The following is a 25,554-nucleotide window of genomic DNA, read 5'->3' as shown; positions in this document are numbered from 1 at the left end:
TCATGAGCAGCTAAGTCAGGGCTGTGGCCACAAAGAATTGAATAAAGTAAGATAGTGGACAAACAAAGCAGTTTTGCTGAAGCAGTGTATTTAGGAAAAGTCTTACATCCACATTAACAAGCAGTATAGATATGATCCTTGTGATGGGACAATCCCTTTAACAGAAAGAAACACTTGAAAAGTTCACTCTGTTTGTAATGACTCAATATACTTTATATGTTTCACTTTTTCAATTGAATTACTAAAAAATAAAAATTACTTTTTGATGGTATTCTAATTTATTGAGATGCACTTGTAGGTACCACAACACATGAATGGTTAAGCTTGAAAATGTTAAATTAAAAAGTAAGACTACCACCTGGAAGTCCAAATCATAAAAATCTCAAAAGAAGAGGGACATATGTCCCTCATGCAACTGTGGTGAGCGTTGGGGCTAACAGCTGGATCAGGTACTAAAGAATGCACCTGAAATTTAATCAAAGCGTATCTCCAGTTATAAACAACTTATCATATATGAACTTTGTATTATATCTTATTAAAGAAATATATTTTCTCTCTCCAATATTCAGGCATTTACCGTATTTTTCGGACTATAAGACGCACTTTTTCCCCCCAAATTTGGGGAGAAAAGAAGGGTGCATCTTATAGTCCGAATGTAGCGCCTGGCATCCGCTGTAATAGAGAGGCGGATGCCGGCGAGGGATAGATGCCGACACAGGTGACGGGGCCTGAGACATCGCTGCGCTCCTCTGCCCTGCATGAAGCCAGCAGCGGCAGGGGCGATGCTATTCCGCTCCTCTGTCCCCCCGCCGCTGGCTTCATGCAGGGCAGAGTAGCGTAGTGATGTCTCAGGCCCCGGCACCAGTGCCAGCGTCTATCCCTCGCCGGCATCCGCCTCTCTAGTACAGCGGATGCCGGGTCTGTATTGGCGGCCCCTTCTCCCCCGGGGCCGGTCCCCACCGGCCCTGTACCTGTAAAGTTGCAGGCCGGCTCCTGCGCGGCGATATCGCAGGAGCCGACCTGTTCGGGTGATAGCCGGGAGCCTAATGAAGGCCCCCAGGTCTGTCACTGCTATATTAGTATTGCGGCTGGGTCTATGACCAGCCGTAATACTAATATACAGGATGTCCCGTAGACGGCAATACAGTTGTATTGCCGTCTATGGGACTTGCAATCAAGTGACCGCAGGTTCAAGCCCCCGGGGGGGAATAAAATTGTACAAAACAAAACAAAACAACAAAAAAAAAGCTTTAAAAGCATATAATAAAAAAAATTAAATAAATAAAAGTTCTAAATCACCTCCTTTCCCTAGAATACATATAAAAGTAGAAAATCATATATCATAAACCGCCGGGTTTTTTTTCAATACAAGGTGATCTAAACAATAGACATTCCCCAAAATAGTATAACTAAAAAGTACATCTGGCCCCGCAAAAAAAACCACTCTATGCGTCCCCGTACAGCTGCAGGGTCACCTGTCAATGTGGCCTTGCAGCTGTTGCAAAACTACAACTCCCATATATTAAATATTTTACCATTTTTTGCTTCAAAATTTTTTTTTCCCTATTTTCCTCCTCTAAAACCTAGGTGCGTCTTATAGTCCGAAAAATATTTTCTCCATATTACTCTAGGAAGAGGGTAGCAGGGATTAGAAAAGACTCAAATAATTGCTGCTGTTACACTCTACTATTCCTTGGTTTTTTAACGCTGCTAAGTTGTAGATAACAGGCTTTGAGGACACTAAATGAGGCAATAAATCTAGTAATCAGACTAAATTTCACTCCCTCCTCCTCCTGTAAACAACTTGAAGATAAGGGTCGGGAGAACAGCTTAAGGCTGAGGCCCCACATTGTGGAAACCCAGCTTCTTTTGTTGCAAATTTTGCTGTGTTGTTTTGAGCCAAAGTCAAGGGTGGGTTGAGCAGAAGGGATCTATTTTTCATCCCATTTGTAACCACTCCTGACTTTGGCTCAAAAAAACACATCAAAATCTGCAACGAGAAAAGCTGCATTTCTGCAATGTGGGGCCTGAGCACAAAGGGGTTACTAGGCTAAAATATATACATTGTTTTCTTCTGGTGGTAGTCATCACTGTACGCGACCACTGAGGCCAATCTTTGACCTCAGTAAAGGAGACGGAACATCAAAGCCAGCACGGACTTCTAACAGAAGAAAATAGCTGAGTGGCAGCACTGGACTGTGCTGGGAGGAACTGGAGCACTGGGGACAGGTGAGGATTTTTTTGTGTTTTTTTTTCCACCTCCCCTAATTAAAAAAAATAATTTTATCCTGGAGAACCTCTTTAATATGTGGTGAAGTAAACAGATCTCCTTAAAATATATTATAAAGCTTCTTATTTTCACCTGTACTGTTGACTTATGAAAAAGTTGTTACAACTGGAGGTACGCTTTAAGGGGTACACCTGTGGCTAAGGTTCACAGAGGGTTGTATGGGGGTACACGAGGCTAAGGTCTGTATGGAGGGTTGTATGGGGGCACAAATGTACAGTAGCTAAGGTCTGTATAGAGAGTTGTATGGGGTACACCTGTGGCTAATGTTCATAGAGGGTTGTATGGGGGCACATGTGGCTAAGGTCTGTATGGAGGGTTGTATGCGGTCACACATTTGACTAAGGTCTGTATAGAGAGTTGTATGGGGGCACACATGTAGCTAAGGTCTGTATAGAGAGTTGTATGGGGGCACACATGTAGCTAAGGTCTGTATAGAGAGTTGTATGGGGCACACCTGTGGCTAAGGTTCTTAGAGGGTTGTATGGGGGCAAACGTGGCTAAGGTCTGTATGGAGGGTTGTATGGGGTCACACATTTGACTAAGGTCTGTATAGAGAGTTGTATGGGGGCACACATGTAGCTAAGGTCTGTATAGAGAGTTGTATGGGGCACACCTGTGGCTAAGGTTCATAGAGGGTTGTATGGGGGAACATCTGTGGCTAAGGTCTGTATAGAAAGTTGCATGGGGCACACCTGTGGCTAAGGTTCATAGAGGGTTGTATGGGGGCACACGTGGCTAAGGTCTGTATAGAGGGTTGTATGGGGGCACACCTGTGGCTACGGTTCATAGAGGGTTGTATGGGGGCACACCTGTGGCTAAGGTCTGTATAGAGGGTTGTATGGGGTCACACCTGTGACTAAGGTTCATAGAGGGTTGTATGGGGCACACCTGTGGCTAAGGTCTGTATAGAGGGTTGTATGGGGTCACACCTGTGGCTAAGGTCTGTATAGAGGGTTGTATGGGGTCACACCTGTGGCTAAGGTCTGTATAGAGGGTTGTATGGGGGCACACCTGTGGCTAAGGTCTGTATAGAGGGTTGTATGGGGGCACACCTGTGGCTAAGGTCTGTATAGAGGGTTGTATGGGGGCACACCTGTGGCTAAGGTCTGTATAGAGGGTTGTATGGGGCACACCTGTGGCTAAGGTCTGTATAGAGGGTTGTATGGGGGCACACCTGTGGCTAAGGTCTGTATAGAGGGTTGTATGGGGTCACACCTGTGGCTAAGGTCTGTATAGAGGGTTGTATGGGGCACACCTGTGGCTAAGGTCTGTATAGAGGGTTGTATGGGGTCACACCTGTGGCTAAGGTCTGTATAGAGGGTTGTATGGGGGCACACCTGTGGCTAAGGTCTGTATAGAGGGTTGTATGGGGGCACACCTGTGGCTAAGGTCTGTATAGAGGGTTGTATGGGGGCACACCTGTGGCTAAGGTCTGTATAGAGGGTTGTATGGGGTCACACCTGTGACTAAGGTTCATAGAGGGTTGTATGGGGCACACCTGTGGCTAAGGTCTGTATAGAGGGTTGTATGGGGGCACACCTGTGGCTAAGGTCTGTATAGAGGGTTGTATGGGGTCACACCTGTGACTAAGGTTCATAGAGGGTTGTATGGGGTCACACCTGTGGCTAAGGTCTGTATAGAGGGTTGTATGGGGTCACACCTGTGGCTAAGGTTTGTATAGAGGGTTGTATGGGGGCACACCTGTGGCTAAGGTCTGTATAGAGGGTTGTATGGGGGCACACCTGTGGCTAAGGTCTGTATAGAGGGTTGTATGGGGTCACACCTGTGGCTAAGGTCTGTATAGAGGGTTGTATGGGGGCACACCTGTGGCTAAGGTCTGTATAGAGGGTTGTATGGGGGCACACCTGTGGCTAAGGTCTGTATAGAGGGTTGTATGGGGGCACACCTGTGGCTAAGGTCTGTATAGAGGGTTGTATGGGGGCACACCTGTGGCTAAGGTCTGTATAGAGGGTTGTATGGGGGCACACCTGTGGCTAAGGTCTGTATAGAGGGTTGTATGGGGGCACACCTGTGGCTAAGGTCTGTATAGAGGGTTGTATGGGGGCACACCTGTGGCTAAGGTCTGTATAGAGGGTTGTATGGGGGCACACCTGTGGCTAAGGTCTGTATAGAGGGTTGTATGGGGGCACACCTGTGGCTAAGGTCTGTATAGAGGGTTGTATGGGGGCACACCTGTGGCTAAGGTCTGTATAGAGGGTTGTATGGGGGCACACCTGTGGCTAAGGTCTGTATAGAGGGTTGTATGGGGGCACACCTGTGGCTAAGGTCTGTATAGAGGGTTGTATAGGGTCACACCTGTGACTAAGGTTCATAGAGGGTTGTATGGGGCACACCTGTGGCTAAGGTCTGTATAGAGGGTTGTATGGGGGCACACCTGTGGCTAAGGTCTGTATAGAGGGTTGTATGGGGTCACACCTGTGACTAAGGTTCATAGAGGGTTGTATGGGGTCACACCTGTGGCTAAGGTCTGTATAGAGGGTTGTATGGGGTCACACCTGTGGCTAAGGTTTGTATAGAGGGTTGTATGGGGGCACACCTGTGGCTAAGGTCTGTATAGAGGGTTGTATGGGGGCACACCTGTGGCTAAGGTCTGTATAGAGGGTTGTATGGGGTCACACCTGTGGCTAAGGTCTGTATAGAGGGTTGTATGGGGGCACACCTGTGGCTAAGGTCTGTATAGAGGGTTGTATGGGGGCACACCTGTGGCTAAGGTCTGTATAGAGGGTTGTATGGGGGCACACCTGTGGCTAAGGTCTGTATAGAGGGTTGTATGGGGGCACACCTGTGGCTAAGGTCTGTATAGAGGGTTGTATGGGGGCACACCTGTGGCTAAGGTCTGTATAGAGGGTTGTATGGGGGCACACCTGTGGCTAAGGTCTGTATAGAGGGTTGTATGGGGGCACACCTGTGGCTAAGGTCTGTATAGAGGGTTGTATGGGGGCACACCTGTGGCTAAGGTCTGTATAGAGGGTTGTATGGGGGCACACCTGTGGCTAAGGTCTGTATAGAGGGTTGTATGGGGCACACCTGTGGCTAAGGTCTGTATAGAGGGTTGTATGGGGGCACACCTGTGGCTAAGGTCTGTATAGAGGGTTGTATGGGGTCACACCTGTGGCTAAGGTCTGTATAGAGGGTTGTATGGGGGCACACCTGTGGCTAAGGTCTGTATAGAGGGTTGTATGGGGGCACACCTGTGGCTAAGGTCTGTATAGAGGGTTGTATGGGGGCACACCTGTGGCTAAGGTCTGTATAGAGGGTTGTATGGGGGCACACCTGTGGCTAAGGTCTGTATAGAGGGTTGTATGAGGGCACACATATGCCTGAGACCTCTATGGTGGTGGTCTTGTACCAGCTACACACTTTGGGCAAATAAAGTATGCCAGTGTACAAAGTAAAAGAGTCATAGTTTCAGTATAATATTGCATACTTGCAGCCCCTAACTTCCGATTTTTTGGCCCTCATGGCAGGGCACACGTGAGTGACAATGAAAGCAGTGGAGGCTGTGCCACCCTCTCAGTGCACCCCTATATGCCCACTACAGCTATTTCTTGTGCCCCCTATGGTCTAACAGGTAAACTCAAACTATGTCAGTGTGCCAATTTCACCCCAAGAGAGGAGAAGCCTTCCGCAAGCCTGCCATAAAATAGTAGGTGAGGTGACCAGACGAAGTGCCGACTGAGTAACATCTGCTAGCTTGCAGCGGGGACTTCTCACATGCACCTCACACCTCTCCGCCTTCCCTCTCCCTGCATTACAGAAGGACAATCCCAAGCCTCCCCTCCTCCCCTCCGTGCTGTCCTCCCCCCTCCGGCAGGCGCAGGCGCAGCTCATATGTTCGGCTCTCCTCGGCACGACTCGGCTATTTCCGCCTCTTTGTTTTAAACTCCAGCCGGAATTTTTTTCCTCCTCATTTTTCTCTCTTCTTATTTTAACTAAGGGGGGACTCATTGGGAACACGGGGACCCCCCTGCTACCCGTTCCTTCCACGGGGCGTCTGCACCCCCATATCTACCCTCCTCCCTGGCTTTGCCAGCTGCACAGACACACACACACGGAGGCTTTTCCTTTTGCCCTGTGTGTCTGTGCTCTGCCCGGTGGTGAAACCCCCTCCAGCAAGCAGCAGCGGCTTCTCCTCCACAGACACAAGGCACAGCAACTACAGCAGCCGCTCCACAAGAAGAATTGCAGCAGGTCAGTGTCTGATTCCCACCCTGCAAAGTGAGAGAGAGAGAGGGGAACTGGGATCTGAGCTACATGGGAATAGTCATAATCATGACTCCCCCTCCCCACCTCCTCAGCCCTCCCCCTTTCTAATATAGCACATCTTCTTTTCTCTTTAATGCCCCCTGCATGTGTAGTGCTTGCAATGTGTGATACCTAAGTAGACCATGCTCCGAACCCTCATGGCTCTCCTCAGTCATGTAATGTCTCCATCCTGTCTTTTATCCCACTGCTCCCCCTCCCCTTCCTACTTTCTGTGCCTTCCAGAGACCCCCTGGCTCATGGCCTCAAGGGGGATGCTATGGTGCCTTCCACCCCCATTAGGACCTTCTGCTGCCTCCACCTCATATGATGTTGCAGACTGGTAACTGAATTGCCCTTTTACCCTTCACTCACCTGCCATTCCTATAAGTTCTTCCCATGTCCTCTGTCTCCTGTATACATGTATTGCTGGGGACCTTTCTGGAGCCCTCATGATGGTGTGTGTGTGTCCTCAGAAAGTCATGATGTGCTATTCTCACTTTTACACTTCAGTCCCTTGGCATTTCCCCCACTATTGCTACTCTACTTCTTCTTTTCAGCCACTGGCAATTCCTTGTCACTTTTCTTCACCATTCTCTTCTCTAGTGTCTCCATATGTCCTTTGATCCACCAATGCCATAGCTTTGGTCAGTAACTTCTTGTGTCAGCCCTGGTTACTCATCCCCTCTCACTGTGGCATTGTTTGCCACCTTTGCAACATTTCATGTCATTGGTAGTCAGCGTTCTGGCTTAGTGAATAGGCACAGTGCAAACTTCTACACCGTCTTCTTTATTCATCTCCAAGTCTTGTAACAAGTACTGCCCTCCGGAGTGCCTCCTTAGATTTCTAGTAGACCTGTGCTGCAGGTGCTCAGCTCGTTGCCACCATTTCATTCATGTATGTCACCAGCTCTTGCTACTGTTACCTGCTATTGTTTTCAGGTGTTAAAGCCCAATGCAAGTTTATTTCCTGTGACTTGTCACTTATTTGTGAGTTATCACCATTATCACCACCAGTATAAAGCTTGGCACTGCTAGTTCCACATTTATGTTCAGTTTATGCCAATTTTCCATGTTTTTAATCACTATCTCTCTCTCCTTTTGGTTGCGTTGCTCCCTTTTATACACTAGTAAAGTTCTTTGCAGTAGTCTTGCTGTTTTTTAGTGTCTTATGCCCACAGTTATAACTGATTTCCCTTGGTATTGGTGTGGTGACCTTGCACTGTTTCTACTTGTCTCATCACTATTTCTGCTTCCAACATTTCTCATTGTCTTGGTTTGTAACTGTGTGTCCTTAACTTCCTTTTTATGAATAATTTATTTTCTGGTTTTATTTTTCCCGTGGTTGTTTTTGAGAACTAACTCTATTTGTACAATCTTCTTCTATTCTGAATTGTAATCACAGGGGTCCAGGTTGCTCATATCCCTTGTACCGTTTAATAGGGTCCCTATACTGAAGCTTCTTTAGATGCTTCTGTGTAGATGACCTGGATGTCACAGGGACTGCCAAAGCTCTCAAGTATGAAGGTCTTGCCAAAGAGCACCATGTGTCATAGCATCACAGATCCCTGCAGTTGTGACATGCATGAGTAAAGGGATATAGCACCTGAACTTCTCTGAAAGCAAATATATCAACTTTTCAGGTTGACATGTGTCACCTTTAGGTTACCTGTACATGTAACAGTGACCTGTAACAGGTTTTCCGCACCAAATTCCGGATTCTATCTTGGATTTGTCTCTGACTTTGTTGATAATTTTCCCCTCTCATTGAAAGAATTGACATGTTGCAGATTTTAAGCTCTGGACCATATGTGTATTTCCATTCTGAAAAATCTGCACCAAGTACATGAGAATATCTCATTGACTTAAATGCTACTATATCATGTTTTAATTTTCTGCAAGAAAATCTGCACAAAGAGTCTCTGCGTCGTCCGCAAGGTGTGCGTGTACCGTAGAAGAGAATGTTTGGCTTTGTTTCATTTGCACAACCACCTGTTACCTTTTTCCCCAGTCTAGTTTGGCACAATGTTCTTCTTACAGCCTTAGCCTTTAGTAGTTACTTGGAAATCATGAACTGTTTTGTGAGAACTGTATGATGTACTTTGCTGGTCAGTATGTAGCTTAGGCACCATCTTTTCATTTGATTAAATTTACTGAATAGCAAGTACTCTGCACCCACCTCCCATCTGTCTATGAATAATATAATGGTTGTATTGAGTCTGATGTTGTACTCATGCTGATATTGTTCTTTATTATCAGGGTGGAGATTGTAATTTATGTTTTACTGTAGCAAAGTTGTACTTGCTTTCCACATGGTTACTTGATAAACGGTTACCTGTAGACTGTAAATTTTTCATTGGTTCTGAATAAATGCAGTTACAGTTTTAAAAAGAAATTGTGATCTTTTCCAAATTATGAATGCAATATATATGAAAGATGGCGGGATTTTATGAACTCTGTACCTACACCATGATCAGCTGATATTACACGTAATGTCAATGACATTAATTCAGCCATCTGGATGTGTTGATTGTACCTATATTACATCCATGTGCCCTCATGTGGGGCATATAGATGGGTTATCAATGCAAATCACCTTTTTAACATTCCTTCTCTTGGGGAATATGAAGTAGTTAACTTATTTTATTCGTTTACATCTCTGCTCATTCCGAGTTTGGGTTCTTTTCTAATAAGTGATCTCTGACTGCTCCCTGGACTCTCTCTGACTGTCCCCTGGACTCCTAAGTCCAAAATTAGCGGAGTTTTCAATTACTAAATGGCAATTTGTACTTTTTTTTTTTCCCCCGCAGAACTATATACATCTGAGGTTACATTGGTTCTTTGCTGTAACGGTCATCATACAGCTACAGATTGCACTTTCACTATGCTGCAACGTTGCCTAGTAAAAGTTAATGGGGTTACGTTGCCTTTTACAGGTGTCTGTGACCATGACAGTACAGTTGCAAGAATTCCAGCATTTCTGGTTTTCTTGCAATTATAGTGTTGCAATCTCAGCACTCTGAGTCACAACCTATTTACTTTCAGTGCTGTGATCCTGAATAGTGGAAGTGCAATCCTTCTTCTTATGATGGGTGTCGAGGCTAAAATCAATGTGCAACCGCAGGCTAAGGCCTCATGCACACAACTGTGTTCCATTTCAGAATGAGAGCCATGTTTCCTGGACTGACCACAATCATGTGCATGGAACTCAATGCATCATAGTGAGATATGGCCTGATCGCTACTGTACTAGATTGGCCTAAAACTTAGCTTCTCCTGCTCTTTGCTACCAGCAGATCTAATAACTTGTTCAATGTGAAAGGGAGTCTCTCATTAGAACAATCCATATTAAATGAATAACAATACCTTGTAGTTCTGCTTCTATACTTTCCAAAAATGCTTGTCGTCTTTTGCATTGCATCTCCACTTCCATAAAAATAAGGATTTTATTCTTATGCAAATTAGCTTTGGGGGCATTTTTTTCTCCTGCTGGGGATTCACTCTCAGTTCTAGATACCTACACTCAGCTCTAGATAACTACCCCTAATTTATGCTCCGCTACCCCCCCCCCCCTTTTTGTGTGACATATTCCACTTTGTCAGGCTTTGTCTGCTGTTAGGGTTGGTTATCTGGAGTGGAGAGTAAAGCCCCAGCAGAGAAGGAATGCCCCTAAGGCCCCACGGTGGCAACGCATCACGGTTTTTCTACAGCGCCATATAAATGGGGAAAGCACCAGTGTTTCCATAGATATAATTGAAATCCTGCGATTTATAAAACTGTGCCAGTTTTGGAAATCACAGAGTTTCCGCACGTCAGATTTTACTGCAAATGGGGTATGGGACTTGCTAGAATCCCATCCACTTTGTCCGTACTGTAAAATGCTGCGATTTTTCCCACAGTGTTTTCGCCGCGAGCAAATTACGGGGTTGGCAGCTCGTGGGTCCTTGGCCTAAAGTTCGTCTTCAGCAAATTTTAATACAAATAAAACACAAATTTTCATGAAAATGGTTCACAATTCAGAATAAGAAAGGCATCTATAGAAAGTGTAAAAGTTGCTCTACAAGGTACAGTCATTAGTTTAATACCAATTTCCCTGCTAACAGACTCCTTTTAAACATTTTCCACACCAATTCCAGCACATGGCACTACAAGCCATTAGACCTTAGCTGCTCCTGTACCTTTTTTATTTCATTTGAACACCGCTATGTAATCCTTAAACATATTTGATCAAGTGTGACTGTTGAAGGGATTTTGGGAATTTTCTTATCGCTAAACTACAGGAAAATGTAACTGCACCCCTAACTATTGCATTTGTTCCTTATAGACAGTGAAGGCTATAGCAAATGGTACTTCTTGTTTCGATTCTTTTGCCCTGAATGTATGTCCAGCTAAGCACATAGATTCTTGTAGTACATTAATGGTGATAATGCTGATAGAAAAAATGCTGTATTGCCGAGCTAGTACATGTAACATGTATTACAAAACGGTTTTATTGGGAAAATAAAATTCTTCTGAACTTCTTTACTGTTTAGGAGAAAGATTGAGAATGTGTGCTTTATACCGAACAGGATTCAAAACACTAAGGGCTAGTTCAGACGGGGCTAGGGGCCGTGTATTTTGGTCCTGATTTTGATGTGGGAAGCCATGTCAGAATAGGACCAAAATGCGACTGTTGTGGCTTCTGACAGTCGCGGCTTCCTGCTCTGGATTAGGCCAAAATGAATGGGGCTAGTCCGTAGCGTGCTGTCGCGAGGCAGATGCCGTGGCTGAATCAGCCACGGAATCTGCCTGAAGAAAGGGCAGCTCGCTTCTTTTTCACACTGACCTATTCTTTTCTATGAGCCCGTAGACAGGACTGTGAATTTCACAGGCATTTGTGTGGGCTGACTGTCTGGGCTGCATCAGCTAGAACGGGTCCTATTCTTGTCCTCCTTTGCAGCCTGTGCTTCCGTGGCATTTAATAAAAGGAGCTGCAGAAGCACGGCCTTTGTGCCACCCGTGCTTTAATTGACAGCAGGCCGGTAGCAGCACGGTCGTCTGCAACTGGCCTAAGTGAACGAAAAGGAGGCATAAATTTACACTAATCAGTATAGAGATATACCAAATTTAACATGCGCATCACACACTGTAGTAAGAAATTTTTCAGAAAGTTTACACATTCTAACTGTTAATATATTTTGTCCATTGTTGCTTTTCCTATGCTGATGAAATTGTCATAGGTTCTAAAAGGTATTTTTATCAGTAGATGCTTTGGAAAGTACCTTTAGAAAAGATGGAAACTCTTAAAGGGAGTCTGTCGGGACCAAAATGCCCCCCGAAACAAATAATTGTGCGGTGGAAGGGCCTTCAATAACAGCAGAAGCATACCTTTGTGCCACAAAAAAGCAATGCAGAGATAATCATCTGTATATGGGTATAGCCGAGAAGCAGACCTGATTTGACTACAGAAAGCTTTAAAGGGGTTGTCCAGGAAAATATATATATATATTTTTTTTTTCTTTAAACTTTAGACTGGGGAAGGTGAAAAAACAAACAAACATAAAAATAAAAATATACTCTCCTGTCTCCAGTGCCTCCCAGCATGGTCCGGTCTTGCAGCTACACTGTTTAATTCCGGCTGAAGTTTCCGCTGCATGTGAACACTGAGGCCACCTATGACGTCCCGTGTCCTTTCCTTAGGCGATGACGCTGTTTGGCCGCAATCGTCAAGTGACCGCTGAGGCCAATCAGCGGTCTAAGGAAAGAGACATGGGACATCACAGCCTGCGAGGACTTCCAGCAATTGAAGACAGCAGAGCAGCAGGACTGGACAGCGCTGGGAGACACCGGAGCATACAAGGACAAGTATACCGTATTTTCCGGACTATAAGGCGCACATAAAAACCTACGATTTCCTCAGAAATCGTAAGTGCGGCTTATAGTCCGGTGCGCCTTATATATGGATGGAAGCGGCGGCAAAGTCTGCGTGCCGCTTCCATACATACATAAAAGGCACCGTAAGGGTGCATTCACACTACGGAACGCCGGCGTGTATCACAGCCGTACACGCCGGCGTTACAGCAGGGCTGCCGGACACTTCCTATTCATTTCTATGGGAGCCGGCATGCGAGCGCTCCCCATAGAAATGAATGGACAGACACTTCCCATTCATTTCTATGGGAGCCGGCATGCGAGCGCTCCCCATAGAAATGAATGGAAAAAAGCAGTCCATTCATTTCTATGGGGAGCGCTCGCATGCCGGCTCCCATAGAAATGAATGGAAAGTGTCCGGCAGCCCTGCTGTCACGCCGGCGTGAAACAGAACCCTGAAACAGAACGTGAAACTTACCGAGCGGTGCAGGGCGGGCGGGCGGGTGGGCATTCAGGCCTCCTCTTCCTCCGATGTCCTGACCACTTCCTCCGGCGCTCGCGAACTGATAATGGCCTGGGCGCATGCGCAATATCATAATGCTTCTACTACGGCTACTGCGCATGCGCCCAGGCCATTATCAGTTAGCGAGCGCCGGAGGAGGAGGACGGAACATCGGAGGAAGAGGAGGCCTGAATGCCCGCCCACCCTGCACCGCTCGGTAAGTTTCACATTCTGTTTCAGGGTTTTATTTTAAAACGGGGGGGTAGTTTAATATAACTTTTAAGGTTGGGCTCTATCAGCATGATTTTGCTGATAGAGCCCCTATTCGCCTGCCGGGGGGTTAAGCGGGGGGTTAAGCGGCCGCTGGCAAAGTCTGCCTGCCGCCGCTTTCAATAACATATAATGCGCACCGGACTGCGCTTTATAGTCCGGTGCGCCTTATATATGAACCGAGACGGACTATAAGGCGCTTATGGGCAATGCGCCTTATAGTCCAGTGCGCCTTATAGTCCGTAAAATACGGTACTTCTTCTTAATTTTCTTTTTTTTCACCTTCTCTGGCCTAATTTAATTTATAATGCAAATAAATGATCCAGAAGTACATGGATTATTAGAATACATGTTGTTCTACACACACCCTTACTGCAGATTGTAGATAGTCGAGGATTTGCTAATGCTAGCTTTATTTCTTCCATTCCTATGTTCCATTGTAGGAACAGAACAGATTTAAGAATAAAGATGGATCCATTCTATGACAAACTACAATGGCTCTAAAGGGACTCCATTGAATATAATGGAGTTTGTTGGGTATTCATTGTTTTCTCATGACATAATTGGTCAAAAGTCATGCTTTGTAGCACTTTTTAGTTTCCGAATTTAGACTGACTTTGTACAGAGTCTCTAAAGGGAAATTTCCAGCACACATGAACAGTGACTGAGGCAGCTCTAGTAAGCAGATACAGTTAAGTTACCTATAGTGTACATGTGTAGTGTATATAATGTATTGAGTAAATATGCAACAACTATAAAAGGACTAAAACACACAGCAAAGACTGTTATGATCACATACAATAGCTGGTCAACTACATAGTGAATGGAGGCTTACTGTATGTGTTGTCTAGTGTAATGACTGCCGCAGCATAACCTGGGAGCTGATGCTTCATTTAGGAAGGATCCATGGTTTATCTACTTGCTGCCTACCATTGGCTGAGAGTAAGGAGTTTTGTTATTGGACATGTCAGGTACTGTTCAAAGGGAAAGTTCCCAAGCATATTAATACACATTAGACTTTTGAAAGTGTGAAATAGTCTTTAATGTGATCTCTGCTCTGCACCAGATATAACAAAATGAATCCGCTTTGCCCGAAGTGTTCCTTTAAGCCTAGAAATATTTTGAGGGTTATGTATTGGATTAGTGATCGGTTGGCAACCAGTCATCTATTATGTGTATTTTTCTAAATTCGGGTTATCTGCAGGTATTTTCATGCTTTTTTGAAGAGCTAGAACTTTACTTACATGTAGTAATAATAAATAACAAACCTTTTATTATTTGTATTATGAGGGTGAATATGAGGATATATGTTCACCTGGTAGAAGTTGGAGAGGAAGCTGAGGTGGGCTTCTGCCTCAAAATCCTTTTTATATATTTTAAAAAAAAATAATTAAAAATTAAACGGATTTACACCAGTTTTTGGATAGGAATTTGAGGTGGACAGCAATGAGCTAAAATTAATTGGTGTTTCACTTATTTGGGAGGGAAAGTTTTGACTGCGCCAATGAAATTGGTTATAGCTGCACTTGGCACAATGTGTAGCAGCTGCCTAAGGCCTCTTGCACATACGCATTTGCATTGGCAGTGTAATTGCTGTGTTTTTTTTATGGTCAAGACACCCGCTAATTTTTGCCGAAAAAAGAAGTGACATGCTCTTTCTTCAGGCTGATTTGCCATGTGACGTCCGCCTCATGAAACCTCCCTCCTGACTAAGCCCATTCATTTGGGCCTAATCCTGAGCGGAATGCCACCACTGGAGGCCAGTGCACTGCACCAGCATCCAGTCGTGGCTAGCCGTTTTTTTGGTCCAGAATTTGGTGGCAGAGGTGGCCTCCGCGTCAAATTCCGGACCAAAAAGCCCTGTCTGAACCTGGCCATAGGGTGCTTTCACATGGAAGAAGTTGGCGCTGATTCTGGTCTGGACTCCGCTTCACAATCAGCACTGGAAAAAAACCCGCAGTGTGGGGACGCCATTTGGGACTTAAAGGGATTCTACCATTAAAACCTTTTTTTTTTTTTTTGTGGATAAGACGTCGGAATAGCCTGTAGAAAGGCTATTCACTCCTTACCTTTAGACGTGGTCTCCACTGCGCCGTTCCTTAGGTATACCGGTTTTTACCGGTATGCAAATGAGTTCACTTGCAGCGATGGGGCGGGCCCAAGCGCTCAAATAGCGATGGGGGCGTCTCCACTGCTGCCAGAGAATTGTCTCCAGCGCCACCTCCTTCTTCGTCCGCAGTGTCATCTTCAATGTCTTCTTCCGGCGCAGGCTCGTAACTTCTAGGCGTCGGGCCTTGAGCAGAGCAGGCGCACAGGCCACGGGGAAAATGGCTGCTTGCACAGTATTGTTAGCGGCCATTTCCCCGGTATTTCTAAGGAACGGCGCAACGGAGACCACGTCTAAAGGTAAGAGGCGAATAGCCTTTCTAAAGGCAATTCCGACGTCTTATTCACAAAAAAAAAAAGGTTTTAATGGTAGAATCCCTTTAAAGTGATTCTAAGCTGCAGCAGCAGAAGAAGGAACTGGCTTTATACAGATTTTCACTCTGGTGGTGTGTATAAATTTTCTGTTGATGTGAGTTCAATATCATCTGCTAAAGAAAAAAAAAAATCTAACAACATTTTTGACTTCCAAAGCAATATTATCTGAATGATGGTCACTAAATATCAAATTTCCTACAAACTCCTGTATCTGGATATCACTGCAAGTAATCCACCAGGTGACTAGCTCTTAGGGCTCGTTCACATGGGATAAAGACGAAAGAAGGACATACAGTCCCAAAAGGTTGAAATATTCAACATATACAACAATAATTATGAAAAACGTTTTTTTATTCATGAAAAATTCATATTAAAAAAACATATATACACAAAATATGAAGAACAAGACACAGAACACCAAAATTCAAAAGAACCGGACAACCCACAGAAACGGGCATGCAACTGTAAAATCACCATAAACAGAATAAATATAGGTCTTGGCATTGAGGTTGTTGCTGATTGCCTATACAGATATAACTAGACTTGTATATGCTCAGTCATATGCCCTCCCCCATCTTATAGTAAATAAACGTAATCAGAAGTAGGGGAAAGGGCATTTCAATATTGAAAAAATATGCTATCAACACTATATAGCATTCTATCACAAAGTCAAATAAGCCATATCACTCATGTAAGGCAAGTATAGGGTATGTATCCAGCATAGACCTATAGCATACGTCTCAGTAACATACCGACGCAAGAAAAATGTATCTCTTACCCATTATTAGGTGCTTCACAAGAGCCCGCGTCTGTGGGGGATCCCAACCCGACGCGCGTTTCGACCGCGTGACCGGCCTTCTTCCGGGGGTGGATTTGGGCACCGATTTGGGCACATGCAGTTTTATATACTGCTGGAAATCTGACAGTGCGCTGAATTCAGTGCACTGTCGGATTTCCTGATCTGTGCCCCGGGTAAAGAGCTATCGGTCCTGGTACCGTAGCTCTTTACAGTCAGAAGGGCGTTTCTGACAGTCAGTCAGGTATGTCCTTCTCCACAGCAGCGCCTATCGTGCTGTACAGTGTGAGCGGGGAGAAACGCCCCCTCCCTCTGCTCACAGTGCTCGTCCATGGACGAGTATTATCAGGAGGGGAGGGGGGAGTTCCTGACTGACTGTCAGAATCGCCCTTCTGACTGTAAAGAGCTACGGTACCAGGACCGCTAGCTCTTTACCCGGGGCACAGATCGGGAAAGCCGACAGTGCGCTGAATTCAGCGCACTGTCAGCTTTCCAGCATTACATAGAACTACCTGTGCCCAAATCGGTGAAAGGTCCTCTTTAAAGACACTTATGTCTCTCTGATTCATTCTCGCCTTGACTACTGTAACTCCTTACTAATTGGTCTTCCCCTTACTAAACTCTCCCCTCTACAATCTATTCTGAATGCAGCGGCTAGGCTCATCTATCAGTCTAGACGCTACAGCGATGCCTCTGGTCTGTGCCAGTCGCTACATTGGCTGCCTATTCATTATAGAATAAAATATAAAGTTATCACCCTCATCCATAAGGCTCTCCATAATGCCGCACCTCCCTACATTTCCTCCCTCATCTCTGTCTACCTCCCAACCCATACTCTCTGTTCACTCAATGACCTAAAACTTACATCCTATATTATCAGAACTTCCCACGCTCGTATACAAGACTTCTCCCGAGTTGCACCACTTCTCTGGAATGCTCTATCCCGGACAATCAGATTAACTCCCAATTTCTACAGCTTTAAGCGCCAACTAAAGACACATCTTTTCAGACAGGCCTATCACAATTCCTAATGTAAACCCTTCCGTACTGTAATTAGAATCCTCCAAATTTAACCCACCTCTGTTCCAGCTTCCACATTACCCCACATGATGTGATGCCATTTCAGGCTAACTTTATATGTCTAAGCACCATTCTCATGTTAAAGGACACGACTAGTGACAGCTCATAAAGTTTTATGTTTGTGTAATGACAGTAACCTCTATTACAACATTGTCTGACTACTGTATAAGCAATGCTGCCCTGCTGCCTCTTGTGTCACCCCCTCTACCTCATAGATTGTAAGCTCTTGCGAGCAGGGCCCTCAGTCCCATTGTGTGAAATGCCTTTCTTTGTAATGTATCTTTCTGTCTGTATTTGAACTACAAATTGTACAGCACTGCGGAATATGTTGGCAGACCACTCCAGAGAAACACAGCACAAACACCACCCCACAAATACCACACATGCACGCAAGGATCACACACGCATGCAAACACACTCAGATAGATGCACCCTATGCACACGGATGAACATAGCACATGCGTACTCACACACAACTACTGCACGCATGGACACTTGCACTGTGCACGTACAAACACAAGGATCACATTTGCACATATATGCATACATATACACGGACCACACACTCGCATGCATACACATGGATAACACACACGCACATATATATGGTACCACACACATGCATGCATAAATACATACCACATGTATCGCACACATGTACGTGCATGCACTGACGAAGCTGGTATCCTTAGTCCTTAGTGGCTGCTTGCACAGTATTTTTCATGGGTCTCCGGGCCATGGATTTGGCGGTTCCATAGGCGACTTTGTGCACAAAACTGTGAATTTTGCAGGCTCCATAGAAGTCTATGGAGCTGTAGAATCCACAGCCCGGAGACACGTGAAAAATCCTGTGGTGTGCAAGCATCCTTACTGAGCAGCCATATTGGTCAGGCGAAAACTGTCTGATAGTAATATTGTCATTATTGCTTATTATACAGGAGCTTTCATCACTGAAGCTGCTGAGGTAAAGTAAAAGCTGAGCTCTGATTGGTTGCTATGGGCAACTCCACAAGTCTGCCTGTGAGGCGGTTTTCATGACTGAGATGTGATAGTAATACTGTGTGAGAGCTGCTCTGGATTTACTATCCATCCTATTACATCTCTTATCAGTGTCAGGTGAATACTAAAGGGACAGAATACTAAGGACTGGTTTTTAAAATTCCCCCCCAAAAATGACCATCTATTGGGCAAGTAAATCCAAAAGCTAAGAAAGGAAAATTGTGTCAAAGAGCTGAGACAAGTGAACAACGTGACTCGCAGCTGGAAAAGAAACAGATGATTTTAGCTAACATAGCCACATATTTTTCGCAAGCGAAGCCGCGGGTATTCTGCTAGTTATTATTTCTCATGTATAACACAACATGACATCCGCCGTAATAGTACGGTGCTTCCGGGAAGGACTTCCCGCAAACCGCCGTAATAGTACGGCGGCTGCATGGTGCGCACACAGAAACTGTGTGCGCACCATGCACTGCGGGTGTCAGCCATAACATACGGCTGACAATGCCCCGTAACACCCGCGGTCAGAACCGGGTCCGATCGCGGGTGTTAACCTCTGAGATGCCAGCGGTCAAACATGACCGCCGGGGTTTCACTATGTTATGGTGCCGATCGGCAACCCCCGCGCCGGTTTCGGGGGGTGTCGGTGTTCATAGGGGGCAGCACGGGGTCTAATCAGTGACCCCGGGTCTGCCCCATCACTTACCCCGTCCTCGTACCTGGTTGATCCTGCCCAAAGGAAGCTGTCAGCCTGTGCGTCTACACAGGCTGACAGCTTCCTATACAATGCAATACACGTGTAGCACGTGTAAATCCCTTTTTCCCCATGTAAAATGTTTTATTATGTAAAATAAAGAAAAATAGAAAAAAACCCATTACATATTTGGTATCGCCACGTCCGTAATAACCTGAACAATAAAATTAAAACATTATTTAACCCGAACGGCGAACGTCATAAAAGAAAAAATGTAGAAAACTGCACAAAATAATGATTCACCACCTTTCTCTTACAAAATGTTCAATAAAAAGTAATTAAATGGTCAGATGAAAACCAAAATGATACCAATAAAAACGTTATGCCTTTCAGAAGATGGCGATGCAAAAATAATTGATTTTTTTTCCCTAAATTGAATTTTATTCTGCACAAATAGCAAAGCATTAAAAAATAATATAAATGAGGTATCGCCGTAACCGTACCGACCCGCAGAATAAAGGTAACATGTTTCTTAAACTGTACTCTGCACGGGAAAAAAAAAATGCTAAAAAGCAATGCCAGAATTGATGTTTCCTTTTACATCCCACCCAGAAAGAGTTAATAAAATGTAGTCAATAAGTTACAGGCCCCAAAATAGTGGCATTGAAAAGTACATCTAATACCGCAAACACCAAGCCCTCATATGGCCACATTGCCAGAAAATAAAAATAAAAATCTATCTTGTACAATGTGAAGACAAAAACCCCAAAAGTCGCCAAATCATTAAGACATAAGTGGCTGCGACTAGAAGGAAATGTGTAAGCGGTGCGAGCGTTTTCAGGGGACACCTCATATTTAGAGCTTATGAGAGATAATACACCAGCGCTGATCCCCCCCCCAGAATGCCCCTCTTACCCGTCATAGGAGCTAGTGGGAAAATAGAATGGGATTTGGTGTACCCAATTTACTTCGCACAGCTTACATATTCACTTCGGGGTTACTAATGCTCACTACATCACTTGATAAATTCTTTGAGGGGTGCAGTTTTCAAAATGGGGTCACTTTCTAGAGGTTTCCACTGTTTTGACACCTCAAGGCCTTTGTAAATGCGTCATGGTTCCTGAAACTGATCACAGCCAGATCTGCCCTCTAAAAGCTCCTTGGCGCGCCTTCCCTTCTGCGTCTCACTGTGCGTCCATATATTAGTTTACACCCACAAGTGGGGTACTATGGTAGTCGGGAGAACTTGCATAACAAATTGTGGGGTGCGTTTTCTCCTTTAACCCCTTGTGAATGTGCAAATTCTAGGGCTAAACGAAAATATTAGTAAAATAAAATCAAATTTGAAAATTTCACCTCCATTTTGTATTAATTCCTGTTAAGCACTTATAGGGTTAAAATACTAGGTATATGTTGCTTTGGCTTATTTAAGGGGTGCAGTTTTGAAAATGGGGTGATTTATGGGGGGCTTTAATACACGGGTCTTTCAAAACCCCTTCATAAGTGCATCAGTCCCTTAAAAAATGGGTTTTGAAAATTTCTTGAAAATTTTGAATATTGTTGTTTCAATTGTAAACCTTCTAATGTCCGTAAAAAATAAAAGGGTGACTAAAGTTTGATGCCAACATAAAGCAGAGATCTGGGACATGAGACTTATGATATAATTTTGGCGGTCTCACTATCTGTATGCTATGCACATAATTTCAAACTTTATAAAATGCATATTTTTCAAAATTTCCACCAAATTTCCTATTTTTTCATAATTAAACACAAAATATATCAACCAAAATTTACCACTAACATGAAGTACAATGTGTTACGAGAAAACAATCTCAAAGTCACATAAAGTGACACGTCAGTTTTGAAAAATCGAGCTTGGTCAGGAAGTCAAAAAGTGCCATCAGTGGGAATGGGTTAATGATTAGAGATGAGCGAGTACTATACGAAACGTCCGTTTGGAATAGCACGCACCCATAGGAATAAATGGAAGCGTCCATTCATTCCTATGGGTGCGTGCTATTCAAAACGGGAGTTTCGAATATTATTCTCTCATCTCTATTAATGATGATTAATTTCTGCATGTAAATGCAGCTAATAAGCAGGCAAGAGTGGGAATAAACTTAACTAGGAACATCTTTCCCATGTTAAAAATGCATGCATGGTCAACTGGCATATAAGAACAAAGGCATTCAAATCCCAGCCCGCCTTGATCTACACGTTGCCCACTTTTTACAAGAGTTGCAAGCATGGCAGACAATTCCAAAAAGTAAAAAATTTGTTTTTATGCAAAATTTATGAACTAAAAAGTGCACCTTTTGTCATGACTACACCAGAAAATTGGCACGCAGAGCATTATAAATCACTAGTTTCTGCCCACGACTTCGTCGCGGGTTGTTGTTGGCGATAAGCCGCTTATAATTGGCCAAATCAGCACAGTCCGAAGAGCACATGCCCCTGTGTTATGCACACAAACTGCTAGCGTGCTGCCTCAGCTCTGCTACATCTGCTAGTTTGGATTATAGGGTTTGTGTTGTGTGAGACTGTCTGAGCAGCTTCTGTGTTAGACACGGCTGAACGGATGTTGCTGAAATGTGCAACAGTTCTCCCCCCCTCCCCCATCCGAGGCAGAACAACAGATTTCCCGTCCTACTTACTGAAACTCTACAGCCGATATACTCCTCTTGGCCACACACAGCCTGTATGTTCTGTAGCCTCCTGATCTTCCATGAGACTCCATTTTCTTCAGCTTTCACACTGTCTGACTCCCTCCTGTTTAGCTCCGCTCCAAAATTAGCGTGTAGCTCCGCCCACCACATAGCGTGATCCTATGGCATGGCTGAAGGGCCTGTGATGACGTCATCAAAGGTCCTGAAACGTAGTGTGTGTCTAAATTCGTGCTTAACGGTCATGTAGTGACGTCATTTACCTGGATAAAAAGTAGCCTATGTTTTAATCGGGGTTCCTATCTATGTATGTTGCAAATTTAATCGAAATCCGTTCACACAAACATTCAAACTTTCACATTTATAATATTAGTAGGATAGGATAGGATTCCCGTTTATGTTTATCCACAGTATTGCTCCTAACTGCCCAATCCATATGTAAATTTGGCTTGTGATTCCTACTGGATAGAGTGGAAAGTTGCTGCTTATCCCCCTTCAGAATAAAAAGATCAAACTGCCTGATCCTTATATCCTTATCTGGTTCCACTGAAATTGTCTGCTTCTGCTGATATTAGTGTATTTCAATCCCGAGGGCTGTGTGAAGAGTGGCATGTTTGGCTTGTGCAGTGCAGATGTCCCTGTTAGTGCATATTTATATACTAAAATAGTTTTTGAATGTTTAAAGCCCTTACTCCAATGAATTGTAATAATAAAGTACCCGGCATGCTAATGTGCAGTGAACAATGCAGCCACTTACTGGATGCATTGTTCACTTTATACAACTCCAGATCATGTCCCTAGCTGGTCTTGTGATCGGTAAAGTGACCTGTCAATTTACAAATCAGCAGGAAGATACTTTTTCTGTGTGAGTGTGTGACAGCCTCTCTTTTAAGCTCTCATTGACTTAAAGGGAGTCTGTCAGCAGGGAAATTGTAATTACAGTAATCCCAGTACTTTGTAGTGCTCCTTACACACTTTCTAAATATACTTTTTGTTATTCAGCATTTTAGCTCCCTTATTGAGAAAATAGCTGTTTTAATCATAGGCAGATTAGGCGAAAAGGGCTTCTGGGGTGTGCATGGGAGTGCATGATGTTCTAACACCAAAATATACTGTGTGGCATTGATGGTGCCTTTCAAGATGTAGAGACTATCCATGTCATAGGCACTAATTCAATCCCATACCAACAGTGATGCATGCTTATTAACTGTGCCCTGATAACAACCAGAATGGATACCAGAGATTCTGGATTCAGTCAATATTTTTCGGACTATAAGACGCACTTTTTTCCCCCAAAATTTTGGGGGAAAAGAAGGGTGCGTCTTATAGTCTGAATGTGGCGCCTGGCACCCGCTGTAATACTCTTAAAGAGGACCTTTCACCACTTTTGGGCACATGCAGTGTTATATACTGCTGGAAAGCTGACAGTGCGCTGAATTCAGCGCACTGTCGGCTTTCCCGATCTGTGCCCGGTGTAAAGAGCTTACGGTGCCGGTACCGTAGTGCTCTATGGTCAGAAGGGCGTTTCTGACCATTAGCCAGAGACGTCCTTCTGCCTCGCGGCGCCTATCACGCTGTACTGTGTTCCTCCCCGCTCCACAGTACAGCGCAATAGGCGCTGCTGGGCAGAAGGGCGTCCCTGGCTAAGTGTCAGAAACGCCCTTCTGACTGTAAAGCGCTACGGTATCGGGACCGATAGCGCTTTACACCGGGCACAGATCCGAAAAGCCGATAGTGTACTGAATTCAGCTCACTGTCAGTATATAAAACTGCATGTGCCCGATCTGATGAAAGGTCCTCTTTAACGTTACTCTTTATTTCAATGAGTGTAAATATATATATTTTTTGTGCTGGTGTTCAAACCAATATCATGCTTGTAAAGAGGGAGAAAGTAAAATATATGACAAGTGCTACTACTCCACTCCTGGATTTGTCGGCAACAAAAAAACCTGAACAAAATATGAAAGTGGAAACAGCTTCATTCTGGTGTACGTTGCAAAACACTTACCGTATATACTCGAGTATAAGCCGAATTTTTAAGCACAGATTTTGTGCTGAAAAAGCCCCCCTCAGATTATACTCGAGTCAAGCAAAAAAAAAAAAAAAATTGACCAGCCGCAATAGTAATGTATAGAATCTCTCCCATAGAATAGTGGAAAAAAAAAAAAAAAAGTTTTAAAAAATATCATAAAAAAGTAAGATAAATAAAAGTTCTAAATCACTCCTTTCCCTAGAATACATCTAAAAGTAGAAAATGACTGTGAAACACATACACATTAGGTATCCCTGTGTCTGACAGTGCCCGGTCTACTGAATATAGAGTATCTGCAGTGCCCCTGTTCCGTCAGAAAGGGGTTAATAGGAGCACTGCAGATACCCTATATTCAGCCAGGCTGAATTCCAAGTGGGGGGAAAAACAACTCAGTCCTCAAGCTCAGGGAAGGGGCAGACAGACAACCAAAACACTCCCTCCCCTTCCCCAGCAACTACTGCACTACTGCAAAAACTCCGACCATTTTAATTTTTAAAATTTTCCAGTAGCTGCTGCATTCCCCCCCCCCCCCCCCTTTTTACTCAAGTCAATAAGTTTTCCCTGTTTTTTGTGGTAAAATTAGGGGCCTCGGCTTATATTCGAGTATATACGGTATTTATTTCTACTTCCTTTTCTGTCTCTATGTTTTCTAAATATATGTGAATTTATAGAACTTCCCTATTATGAATCCACTACATAAAAAAAAAAAAAAAAAAAAAAAAAAAAAGTGGTAAAGTATATTTTAGGCTGGACCCCCACTTTGCGAAAACCTGCAAAGTGGATGGGATTCTGGGTAAAAACTCTGCAGCTGAAAAGCTGCGTTTTCAAAAAGTCTGTGTTTAGAAATCTCAGCATGTCAATTATACCTGCAGAAACGCTGACGTTTTACATATAGTATATGAGACAAAGATAGACAACCAACCAAAAATAAGCAACCTAAAGTATATGCGTAAATGCATGGGTTCCTTTTAGACTATACCAAGCCCTAAAGAAATCTGTGTCCTCACCATACACATAAATAGCCACAAGAAAAGCAATCGTGAGTATGACACTTAGTATAAAAGGAATATATTACACATCCAGTCTTGGTCAATAAACTTGTCATAATTTTATATATTACATCATACATATATATAAAAGATGGACACTGAAAGGAGAATCTACAAATACAAAAAGTCTGCAGAGAAAAACTCTGCGGGAAAAAAACCTGTGTTTTTGGCTGTTTGAGGAACAGGACATTATGTAGTACTTGAGTAGAAACAGACTTTGTGTTTACCTTGAGATTGTCCTGAGATAGAGCTGTACATAAGACAGAACTCTCCCAATGAATCGGGTTAAATCAGAATTTTTAGTAGCCAGGTAGTAAACCCCAACAATGTGGGTGCTAAATTTCCATTTATTCTGGTTTTGTGACGTAATGGAGAATTCCCTTTAACACTCTTGGCCCTTTGTCAAATGGTTCTCAGTTAAAATAATAGCAAATAGAACTAATAAATGGAGACAAACTTTTTTTTTTTTTTTTTAAACCAAAAACAAAACAAATCCTGATGTATAACGAATTACACCATTGAAGCACCAGCTGAAAACCTCGTTCCCAGAGAAAACCTTCTGTGTTGGTTACTGTGATCTCATTAT

General features: G+C 43.9%; 1 protein-coding gene across 1 annotated transcript in view; it reads left to right on the top strand.

Annotated features, from left to right (window-relative positions):
- The first annotated feature begins 6,212 nt into the window (after positions 1-6,212).
- PCGF3 (polycomb group ring finger 3) overlaps positions 6,213-25,554 on the top strand; it is a 70,481-nt gene continuing 51,139 nt past the window's right edge. Inside the window, exon 1 of the mRNA XM_075280522.1 lies at positions 6,213-6,502. The gene's annotated coding sequence lies outside the window, so the exon portion shown is untranslated. The remainder of the gene's footprint in view (positions 6,503-25,554) is intronic.

The sequence above is a fragment of the Leptodactylus fuscus genome, chromosome 1, assembly GCF_031893055.1.
Source record: "Leptodactylus fuscus isolate aLepFus1 chromosome 1, aLepFus1.hap2, whole genome shotgun sequence".
Lineage (NCBI taxonomy): Eukaryota > Metazoa > Chordata > Amphibia > Anura > Leptodactylidae > Leptodactylus > Leptodactylus fuscus.
The sequence above is the reverse complement of the archived record's forward strand: the minus strand, read 5'-3'. Positions and strand labels throughout refer to the sequence as shown.